Raw genomic sequence first — 12,802 nt, forward strand, 5'->3', positions numbered from 1 at the left:
GCCTTCCATCGAGAGCCTGCACTCTAGTTGAGTAGTGAAAAGAGCTAAAACTATCGTCCGAGATAAGTTCCATCTTGCGCACGACATTTTTGAACTTCTCCGCTCGGGTAAACGTTATTGTTCCATCAAGTTTAACTATAATCGCTTGCACGACAGCTTTTACCAAACTGCAATCTGTACCCTCAATGATTCTGTGTCCAAAGTTTGTGAGCATCTAAAGAATGGTTATGGATATTTTAAACCATGCCACTCATTTCATTTTCTCATCTCATTTCATTTAATCACCAAAATGTTGGTTTAGCGCTCTCTATTCACATTTAATATATTTCATATTCAATCAAATTTTTAAGCATGTACTGTCAAAGTACTTCGTATTTTATGCACATCACATATATATATATATATATATATATATATATATATATATATATATGACAATAAACTCATTATTATTATATCTGCCTGGAGAGACAGAATTGGCTGTAGCTTCTTCCCTGGGAACCACAGAGTCCCAACATGAACGCCATTGAACATGTGTGGAAGGAAGTATATGTATCAAAAGCTGCAGAAAAGCCGATCTCTGCCAAGTGATGCAATCTGCTGGAGTTGCCTAAGGAAGTGGAGAACTAAATGACCTGTCCTGAAGCATAACAATGCTCTGGAGCACGCTGTGATGTTTTGTGCCAGTTTTGTACCAAGCACGGCATTCCCGTTCTCATCCTCCCACCTGACTCACCAGATGTTGCTCCATTAAGTAGTTATTGTCATCTATCTATAATTCCAGCAATCTCTGTGTGTGTGTGTGTGTGTCTGTATGCGACCGCTGTTTCTCGACAACTACCGGTCCGATATACTTGAAACTTGCCAGGTATATTGCTGGGGACCCGAGGATGTGCCTTTTCAAGGTTTTAAATTAATCGGACAAGTAGTTACCGAGCTATGTCCAAAAAACGATTCAACCAATCAGAGAGCAGCGAGCTATCACGTGTGCCGAACGTGGCGAACAGACTCTGCCTCGGACGGCACATTTGAGAGCGTATTCATTTATTTCCCGTCGGCAAACTATGTTGGCGCTATGTTGGCGTTAAACTATGTTTTAAAACTAATTAAAACGAATTTGCGATTCTTTCGCTTTGCGATGCGATTTGCGATTGCGTTAAACTCGCTCGGGCGTTAAACTATGTTTTAAAACTAATTAAAACTAATTTGCGATTCTTTCGCTTTCCTGCGCGTTTGTGCACGATATGGCGATTTCTTTACCAAACTCCGCAAGCCGTTCGCTTTGGACCAAACCATTTCATGTAAATAGAGGGGGGGGATTGTCACCGTACTCGCAAGCCGTTCGCTTTGGACCAAACCATTTCATGTAAATAGAGGGGGGGGATTGTCACCGTACTCGCAAGCCGTTCGCTTTGGACCAAACCATTTCATGTAAATAGAGGGGGGGGGATTGTCACCGTACTCGCAAGCCGTTCGCTTTGGCTTTGCGAATGGACCAAACCATTTCATGTAAATAGAGGGGGGGGGGGGATATAATTTTAGATATATATATAGTACGGGCATGCCCTAGTATTCCCAAAACTGAGAAGTGTAATGAAAGTGAAATACAACAACAACAACAACAACATCATGCATTTTAAAGGCCATTTTCCCTGCTAGAGCGGGGGTTAGCCTTGCGGTCCCCATGACAATCTTCTCCATTTTGCCCTATTTTCTGCATCTCTCCTTGTTAACCCCCTTGCCCGCATTTCTTCTTCCACCATCTTTAGCCAAGTCTTTCTCGGTCTTCCCCGTCCTCTACTTCCTTCTACATTCATTTCCATCACTCTTCTCAACCAGTCACTTTCATCCTTCTGAAATGCCCTATGAAAATAATTATATTTAAATTGTTGCTACATATCGACATGACAGGGATATTACATGATTGCAGGATGTTTATTGGATTGTGTCATAAACTCCTTGCATATACCCACAGTGATATCATTTCAGGAACTTTATGAGCACACATTATCTGCTTGTATACTTTTATAGATTTCTGTCGACTTTGTTGATGCTTCTAGACTATGCTGAACAATTCCTCAAACACCCAAGAGATTTTCAAGATTTACTGTAGCTGCATGATAATACGCCGATATCCAAAAATGTGAAAAACTGGTAAGCGCCCTGAAAATAACCCCTAAAAAAGGAGTTCTCAACCCCATATCTTGCCTTGCCAGAAAGACTGCCTTGGAAAAATCGTCCTATAATTCTGGGATCAATATCTGCTAGTCCGATGCAGCCTTTTGAGGTCTGTGAACTCGGTCAGACAGAGCTTCTTTTGCACATCTCATTCCTGTTTGACCTCTCAGACAACAAGGCCAAGTCCTTTCTTGGAGCTTCTCAGCTTCTCAGGGTATCGCAGGGAAGGGAGGTATTTCTCTACAAAGCATTTAATTATTTGCAGTACAATGTATCATTGCTCTTACCTGTGGAACAAACATCTTCCATTTGTTTGTAAACTATTGGATGCAGTGGAATATAAAATCTGGGTATCATATGTATCTTCTAGCAGGAGTTTGAGACACAAGAACTTGTTGCTCACACATCATAGAGGGTTTGGTAGCCTTTGGTGTTCTGCCATCTCTGTCGGGTTTCCTGCAATTGGCTGTCTTTCATCGAAGCTTTGGAAGCTCGTTCGGTCACATATTCATAGTCAAACTCATTCTTTCCTGCTCAAAAGTTGAAGTCGTTTTCTTACATCTACTCTTTTATTCTTGTCTTTCCATGTATGGAATCATCTCCTTTACTTCGAAAAACCTCCTTTGGTTTCTGCTGAGATGTGTAATGAATCTCACGAGAATCTCATCCAAACTCATGAAGGGTGTTTTCCAAAAGTTATATTTTTCTTTCCTTCAAAGTACAGTTTTCACATCAAAAGTCAACTCGCCAACAAATTATGTTTGAACTCTCCTCGGAATCACTACTCAGTCAAATTCAGTTGTCATTTTATGACCTTTTTGTCGTATTCATTTCCTTCCACTCAATCTTTCCTCAAAGGCTAAACCTTCCATTATTATCGTTCACCTTTTCCTTAAGTTTCGTTGCACAAAAATGTAAAAGATAAACGTGTAACCTTTTAGGATGAAATTGCTTAGTAGTCTTATATTTTAAATCTTACCCTAAAGCAGAATAATGTTACAAAAACATTTGTCATAATAAACAATTTTTTACAAATCTGATTGCCATAAGATTAAATACAAAAGCTGCATCAAAATGTTACTTTTGCTCAAAAGGATATGTTGCATCCACTTAAAAATGCTCGTAAATGCCCCTTCCCTCTGTGAAGAAATAAGCTGAGCTGGACAACAAAGTAATTTCTTGTGAGATGCGGGTATGTGTTCTTCAAGAAAAAAAGAACACGTTTTAATGGGAATTTGGTATGTTTCCTTGCTATGCTTCCAATTCCACTGCTTCGCTGATGACATCCAGCTTTTCATCTCCACCAAGTCCGTCTCCACCGACACCCACTCTATCCTGACAAACTGCATCACTGAAATAAAATCCTGGCTTCAAATCAACTTCCTCAAGCTTAACTGTGATAAATCTGAAATAATCATCATTGGCCCAAAAACGCTCACAAAATCCACCCATAACTTTGCCCTCAACATCGACGGTATCCCAGTATCCACCTCCCCTCACATCCGGAATCTTGGCGTCATCTTTGACCAAACCCTTTCCTTCGACAAATACACTAAACAGATCACAAAGTCAGCCTTCTTTCACCTGAAAAACATCGCCCGTCTCCGTCCATCCCTCTCCTCCACGGCTGCAGAAACCCTCATCCACGCCTTCATCACCTCCCGTCTGGACTACTGCAATAGCCTCCTCTATGGTTCACCCTCAAAAATCACCAATAAACTCCAATACATTCAGAACTCCGCTGCCCGTCTACTCACTCATTCCCGGACCCGTGACCACATCACCCCCGTCCTTTACAAGCTTCACTGGCTCCCCATCCCCCAGAGAATCCAGTACAAAATCCTCCTCTTGACATACAAAGCCCTCCATAACCTGGCCCCATCCTACCTGGCTGACCTCCTCTCCAGACACACTCCCACCCGCAACCTCCGCTCTGCTGGTACCAACCTCCTGACCCCCTCCATCCGGACCAAATTCAGATCCTGGGGGGACAGGGCCTTCTCCATCGCTGCTCCAACCCTCTGGAACTCACTACCTCACACCATCAGAGACTCCTCCTCACTCACCACATTCAAAACATCACTAAAGACCCACCTGTTCAACGCTGCATTCAACATTCAACCCACAGCATTTAACCCCTGACTATCTCTTCTCCTTCTCCCTCCTTTTGCTTTAAATATTTCCCTATTGATTCTTGTCTTGTCTTTTTGATTCTTGTCTTATATATATGCCGTATATCGCTGCTGTTTGTTTTCTTGATTCTTGTCTTTTTGCAATTGTTGTTTTCATGTATTGTTATGCATTATGTTTTCCACTCTGTCAAAGCGCCTTTGGGCTTCTGGAAAAGCGCTATACAAAATAAATGAATTATTATTATTATTATTATGAATTAAACTGAAGGTGCTATATAGAATAATAAATGCTACTGTTGGGAATGCTGCATTAAGCTCCCATCTTCTTCTTCTTCAATCCTGAAAAGTGGGGCTTTTAAAACAGGCATCTTAATGATTAAATAGACACAAATTATTGTTCTGAATAAATTGATTATTACCTTTCAAACCAAGGAAATTGATTATTATATATCCAACGGTGCCATTTTTTATTATTCTACAACAGTAGGAACCGCTACATTAAAGCTCGAGGTCCTGCTTCTTCTTCGCGTGACGGACGGACAGACATTTCTCCTTTTTCGTAATAGTAACACCTGTTCTCTCCAGGAGTGAAAAAGGTGACACTACCCCCTTCCTCTGGAAAGGGTCAGTGGTTAAACCACTTGTACTATTATTTGTGTACAGGTGAAAATCGCAAGTCATCTCCCCATTCTCGCCGGGGAGTGAAGGTGAATGGGGAAAGGTTTTATGCCCATGACCTGACACTGGGTGCCCTGAGTATGTATGCAAAATTTGGTGGAGATTGGTCCAGCTGTTTTTGATTCCATAATGATCGTACATATACACATACATAATACATACATATACATACTGTACATACATACATTTTTCATACATTGTGATATGTTGTGACATACATACAAATTTTAGTGTGATAATGTTGTGCAAATGCCTATGAGATTCCATCTTTGCATTCGTCAGCGAAAGGGGAGATATACACTATACAGGTACAGGAGGGGGTATAAATTATATAATAAGGCACCTCCGAGGAGAATTGCCAGTTGTTTTTATTTGCAGAGTCGATAATCTTCAGATTGATTGAGTAAAAGGTTAATTTTGCAAGCCCCGAGGAAGAATACATTACTCTGCCAATTTGTACATCATCTGCAATGGATGGAATAAAGCAATTTGTTGTGTTATTTCTAAATACTAGAGAAATACCCGTGCTACGCACGGGTGGGAAGCCAGAAGCAAACAGGCAATGCAGATACGGTGAATGCTAAAGCATGAAACCAATAAATTCCACATTCCTGTAGCACCTTCCGTCGCACGTCAGACATGGACAGCAAGTTCGTGAAGGACTTCCATGAAAAACGTACCTGTTCGCAAACGAACGGGTACGTTCACGTAGAGAAACATCGATCGTGGGTCCGTGGCGAATCTGCATATGGCGATGGCAAAAAATCCGAAATTGAAGGGTTTTTTAAATTTTAAACGATTCATATAAACATCCATCACGCGTCACAATGAACGTCATGCAAACGCGAATGTTATGCGGGAGTCCAAACCTGAGAATTCTGGAGACTAAAGCTGAAATTGGGAAAACTAAATAGCCTATTTTACTCCTGGGGGTCCCAGGATTACCCACCGAAAATATCTTTGCAATCGGTTCAGCAGTTTTTATGGTACCTTCGAATGGACAGACAGATGGACATTTGGTGAATTATAGTAAGATTACCTTCCTATTAACTCAGAATAATTACTATATCCTAGATATGGAAAATAACATCATCATGTTTTTCACACGTCAATGGCGGCACGATGATAAGACTGAATCATGTTGTAGTATTCACTTACAGCAAATCCATACACCTAGGCAGTATGTCCGTGCGATAGCTAGGGAGGAATCAATTATTGTTACAACTCAGAACTTCCAGTATAAAAAAAGGAATTACGATTATATCTGAAGCATTGAGTTATACTATTCACAGAAAAACAAAGTCACAAAAGAGGTCTCCATTTTCAATTTGCTATACCTAACTATATACACCTAACTTTTCCTTTTTGCTGATATATTGCCTTAGAGTGACCCACACTTACAGTATCTTATGACCAGCAAATTGAAAACTGAACATTTGCATTCAGTAAATTCTACGACAATAAAATTGGAAACTTTTTTTTTTAATCAAAAAAAATAATTCTACAATCTATCTATAATTCCAGTAATCTCTGTGTGTATGTTTGTATGTTTGTATGTTTGTATGTATGTATGTATGTATGTTTGTCTGTGACCGCTGTTTCGCGACAACTACCGGTCCGATATACTTGCAACTTGCCAGGTATATTGCTGGGGACCCGAGGATGTGCCTTTTCAAGGTTTCATATTAATCGGACAAGTAGTTAGCGAGCTATGGCGATTTCTTTACCAAACTCCGCAAGCCGTTCGCTTTGGACCAAACCATTGCATGTAAATAGAGGGGGGGGATTGTCACCGTACTCGCAAGCCGTTCGCTTTGGACCAAACCATTTCATGTAAATAGAGGGGGGGGATTGTCACCGTACTCGCAAGCCGTTCGCTTTGGACCAAACCATTTCATGTAAATAGAGGGGGGGGATTGTCACCGTACTCGCAAGCCGTTCGCTTTGGACCAAACCATTTCATGTAAATAGAGGGGGGGGGGATATAATTTTAGATATAGATATAGTACGGGCATGCCCTAGTAAAAGTAAATTCTGGTTAATGGGAAGATGCCTTTCTGGATTATATTGATATCTGCTGTCGTTGTTCGGTCATATCATTCATCAATGTCTGTGCCTGTGACTGTCATCATGATAGCCATGGTATATTCTTTTTGGACCAGCAAACCAGGGAACCTGCTTAATAATAGTCCAAGTTTGGATCTGGTGTTATGAATTATATTAGCTCTCATTCAAAATTTCTTGATAACTTTGTACCTGCGTCATGTCATAGGTCTACAAGAGCTCAGCGTTGCTGTTGCTGTTGTTGTGGTTGGTGTTTACTTTTCTTGTTGAGGGTCGGTTTTTGAGATGTGCACCCATTGGCCAGACAGCTGCCGGATTCACCCACATTTGTCGCTCGACTCCACCTACCATGGCATCCAGACAAAATAATATGGCCGCCATTTGGTTTTCTGGTGGACCTAAGACATAAGGCTGCCTATGATGATTATACACTGCCTGGGTTTGTTGCATCAGATTTCCATTGGCTTTGTTTGGGTTGAGTGTTACTCACGATGAAGGACCCCAAAAAATCTAATCATACATCAAATAATAATTATTCGTAAGGTTCGATCAAGCATGTCAAAATGCACGGTATCCGCATCCCTAAAAAAGTAACGTTATGCAATTTTTGAACGGTCTAAAATTACTGGATGTTGTCGCAGGTTGTGACCACAGTGCAGTCATTCGTATATTTTGTATGCAAAGTTGAGGTGCATGTGAGAGCGAGGTGACAAATGGTGAAAGTCAACACACTGACAGTGTTGCAGTGGAGTGGGGGTATGCATTCAACAAGAGGATGAACGAACCGGAAGAGTCAAAAAGCAATGGAAACATAGCAACCTGCTAGTACAAATATAGCAATAAAGATTGAGATTGTTTTGCATGCAAAGTATGGGTTCATGGAGGTGTTTGAATCAGATGGAATTATCTTCTTGAGGGGCGAAACTAACTGTGTCATAAATAATTTTGAAAACAAGGGCCATGGTTGAGTTTTGTGATGATTATTTTCTGAAACACGTTGTGTATCACCTACTGGTGATTTCTTTCCCTCGGTGCATGCTGAATTAATTGTTCCCGTCTTCCACGAGTAGCCATTTTGAAAGAAGGCCAACATAAAATAGTAAATGATGATGTAGGAATCAGACCTCAATCTTCTCGGATGCCACACACTATTAGCTCCTCCCTATCTAGGCCTTGCATGCCGATGAGTTTTGCATAATTAATGCAGTGTAGTTTAACATATTGTTGCGAATATGGAATTTGGCCTCCATATCCGCTTGTAAATATTCCCCTATTTTCTCCAATACTCCCCAACTTTCCCCGATCCCCCATTCCCTAGTCCCATTGCATGTAAATAACAATCAGTAGAGCCGACCTTCCCCTTATTCCCCCATTAAATGTCGTGCCCAGGTCCACCGCACCACACGTAGACAACTTTCGGACATCTTCCTAGTTATTCTTATTCTATGTCAGTTAAGGCCTCGTCTCCATTAATTATGACTCTTCGTTGCACCAGAATGTGATTATATGGCATCAGTAGTGAGTTTAGGACCTTTCCCATACCTCCTTCCATCTTCTTCCCCAACAATTACAACAACAACAGAGGAGATGGCGGCGGAGCGGGGGAGGATGCGTCCTCACACCGGCTCGATTAGCGCCATAGACCATGCGCTCCACGGGGTTACCACGAAGGGGCTCCTTGTCAGCTCCTCGTCAAGGGCGGAGCCTGGTAAACCCCCCGCACGCACCCAATGAGAAGCAACGTGCCGATTCCACGAGGCGGAGCTAACGAGCCGAGGGCGTGTCACTCCCCGCCGGATATACGCGGCCCCGCGCCGGATGTGACGTCAGATGCGCACCCAGCTTGGAGAAGGAAAGCCACCTGCGAGCGCTGAGTCAGATGCGCACCCAGCTTGGAGAAGGAAAGCCACCTGCGAGCGCTGAGTCAGATGCGCCTCAGCTTGGAGAAAGAACGTCGCCTTCCGAGCGCTGTGACCTCCCTGCATCTCTGGACCGGACCGAGTCGATTCTGCCTTGAGCCAAGAGTGCACCTTGAGCCATCGACTGCCTGCCTTTCCTTGCCATCAATCCCCGTGTGAGTCAGCATTTTGTCCCGTTTATCTGTCGTCTGTTGGGGTTAATATAAGAGTGTGTCTAAGTGCTTGTCTTTCTATGCTGTACCTCTTGTAGTTGTAATCTAACCTTCCGCCTTAATATAACCTCCTCCGGAGGTCTTGAGAACTGAACCCCTGGTGTCGTATTGTGTCATTATAACCCAGCCGGGTGTCTTCTTTTTCTTATTGAGCCAGCATCGCGCGACTTCGTCAACGTCGAGTATAGTCGGGTAATTTGTGCGGACACGACGGCCATTCCGCTCGGCCCACTTTAACATCAAAGTCGTGTCTGTAACAATTGGTGTCGAGGAGTGGAATTCGAACCCGGGACTAAATTTATTAGGCCCAAATTGGTAACAAGTAGAATCGATTCGGAGCGCGTTTCCCGCACGAAATTATAACAGCAAAATTTGGATTGGTGTTACGAAACTCGAATTTTGAAAGTCGCGCTATGGCGGATCAAGACGGCTGGGGTCCGGTAGGGGAGAGTGAAGCAGGGTCGGTCCAGGACCAAATTGAGGGACATGAGGGACAGGAGGAGAGCGAAGCAGCGAGGGTAGCAGACGCACAAAATAGCGTCGTTGTGCCCGACATTGCGGGAGCGCAAAATGGCGCCTCGCTGGTCACCGCGCCCGCGACCGTGGCAGCGCCCCTGGTGGATTTGAACCTTTTTTTTATACAAATGAAGGCCCTTATGGACAAGAATAATGAAGAAATGAAAAACAGTATGGGGGCAATGAGGGACGAAATGGGGGTAATGAGGAACGAAGCGAGGGGTACCGGTGAGGGGTTAGACAATAATTTTAAGGGATTAGACAAGAAATTTGGGAAGTTAGACAATAATTTTGAGGAGTTAGACAAGAAATTTGGGAAGTTAGACAATAATTTTGAGGGGTTAGACAACGGGATAAAAGAAGTGAAAAATGGGTTAATGGGGGTAGAAAATAGAATGGCTGCCCAGGAGAATCAGATAGAGGGAGTGAAAAATGGGTTAGAGGGGTTAGAAAACAGTATGGAAGGCAAATTGAGGGACATGAGGGACCAAGCGGAAAGGGAAGTTAAACAAATGGAGCAGCAGATAGAGGGGGTCAGAATGGGGGTAGAAGCCAAACTGGATGCTCACAGGGAGGAAATGGAGCAGATGAGGGTGGCATCTGGGCAGGAGATGCAAGTGATGGGAGAAGAGATCAGAAGAGGAGTGAGTGAGGAGGTCGGAGGAGTGCGCGAGGAGGTGAGGCACTGTAAGGAGCGCATGGAGAAGGAGGTGAGAAAGGGGACTGTAAAGTTACAAGGGGGCATAGAGGACCTGACGCAGGAGGTGGAACAGCTGACGGAGGGACAAAAAGAACTAACGGAGCAGGTTCAAAGGAACACTGCGGTATTAGGAGGGTTAAAAGTGACACAGAAAGAACTAAAAGACGACTTGATAGCGACGAAGAGGGAATGTCAGATGGTACGTGAGGGACTGACAACGAGGTTGGACGAGGTGATAGAGGTAATGGAGACGAAGGACCGGCAGGTGAGGACGCACCTGGAAACGGTCAAGGTAGCCTTAGAGGATGAGCTTGAGGAGACGTACCGGGGAATAACAGAGGTGAAGCACAAATTAGAAGAAGTGGAAGAAGGGATGAGCGAAATTAAGAAGCGACGGAGAGGGGATAAGAAAGAGATAAAAGAGGAGATAAAAGAATTGGTCCAAAGTCTGTGTTTGGATCGTGATGATGTGCTCATTAACCGGATGAGGGATTCGCAGGTGATGGAGGAGAAGCGAAGAGGAAGAGGACCCGGTGTAAGTGGTGACCAATATGGTCGTGCGTATGATGCGCCAGGGGATTTAAGGAGCTTGGGGTTCGAGATGGACCCGGGTGTTCGTGAGAGGCCACTGGTGAAGTGTGCGACAGGTCTGGTGTGCGAAAGAGGAGGTGTGCGAGAAAGTCCGACTCTGGGGTGTGTGAGGAAAAAGTGCGTGCCAAGGAGTGAGGGTGCTGGCGAGAGTGAGTCGGTCGTAGCGCGTGTGCGAGGGAGCACATGGAAGCGTGGTGTGGTGAGTGTTACAGAGGGTGTGACGGGAGAGTGTGCGCGAGAAAGGTGTGTGACGGACAGGTGCATGAGGAAAGAGTGCGTTGTCAGAAGTAAGGAAGAGTGTCCACCTGTGGTGAGTGTTACAGAGGGTGTAACGGGAGAGTGTGCGCGAGAAAGGTGTGTGACGGACAGGTGCATGAGGAAAGAGTGCGCTGTCAGAAGTAAGGAAGAGTGTCCACCTGTGGTGAGTGTTACAGAGGGTGTAACGGGAGAGTGTGCGCGAGAAAGGTGTGTGACGGACAGGTGCATGAGGAAAGAGTGCGCTGTCAGAAGTAAGGAAGAGTGTCCACCTGTGGTGAGTGTTACAGAGGGTGTAACGGGAGAGTGTGCGCGAGAAAGGTGTGTGACGGACAGGTGCATGAGGAAAGAGTGCGCTGTCAAGAGTAAGGGTGAGTGCGCTGTCAGGAATGGAGGTGAAAGTAGTGAGAGTGACATGGAGCGTGAGTTAGTTGTGACAGGTGAGAGAGGATGTACACCTGGGATGGAAGGATGCACACCTGGAATGGTAGAGCGTGAGTGGGAATGCACGCTGGAGTTGGTGGTGAGGCACGTGGTTGGGTGTGCGAATGAGAGCACACCTGTGATTGTCACAGAGGAGGTGACCGAGGAGGGGGTGCGAAGCGGTGTATTGGTGAGGTGTGCGAGCAACGAATGTGTGCCAAAGTGTTCGGTGGTCAGGTGTGTGACCAAGGCTGTGAGTGGAATGGGTGTACCTGGGTGTGTAAGGAAGGGTACGAGGAGCATGGGCACAGCTGGATGTGTGAGCAAGGAACGGGCTGCGGGGTGTAAGCGTCCAGGTGAAGCATCGACGTTACACGGGTTAGAGGTTAGAGCGACTTTTAGCCGAAGCAGGCCCTCGGTGCGTGCCGGGCCTCGCTTTGAACGGCCGCGTCCAGGCTCCACTAGGCGGAGCTGGCAGCCCGATAGGAAGGGTCGTTATGGCGACCACGTTTTGTTGAGACGTGCCGGCAGGTCGAGATCGGGACATTGGATGGCTCCACGCCGAGGTGATGCGTGGGATCTCGGCCCGGGTAAGCCCCCGTCCCTGCACCGAGTGCCGGATGCAGCCAGCCGCTGGCACAAAACAACCAGCATCCATTGCTTGGCTTTACGAAGCCGGGCTTTGGACAGGAATTGGCGCACCGAGAGGCAGTAGTGAGTAGACTGGGTGATGAGGTTAGTGTTTTGGACCCAAAATTAGAGAAAAACAAAATTTGATGATTGGCAAGGGATTGGCAGTAGTGATTGGCAGATGATGGGCAGTGATTGGCCAAATTTTTGATTTGTTGAAATTTGATGTGCAAAATTGGTAGTGAGAGACCCCCGATGTGGTGGGATGGCAAATCCACCATCCTTCCCATGTGGGGGGCAAAGGAGCTATAGCTTATGGGGTGTATGGCAGTGAAAACTAGCCCGGGTGGGTTAGGATATGGTGTGTAGGGATCTAGAGAAGATGACATTAGGTGACGTTAAGTTTAGTTAGTGACTGATACCTGTAGTGGAGACGCAGGTAGATTAGTATGGATGATAATGACGAGGGAGCGCAATAGTTAAAGGGACGACTGGGAAGCGCAA

Source organism: Myxine glutinosa, chromosome 2, assembly GCF_964187855.1.
Source record: "Myxine glutinosa chromosome 2, kmMyxGlut1.1, whole genome shotgun sequence".
NCBI classification, from domain to species: domain Eukaryota; kingdom Metazoa; phylum Chordata; class Myxini; order Myxiniformes; family Myxinidae; genus Myxine; species Myxine glutinosa.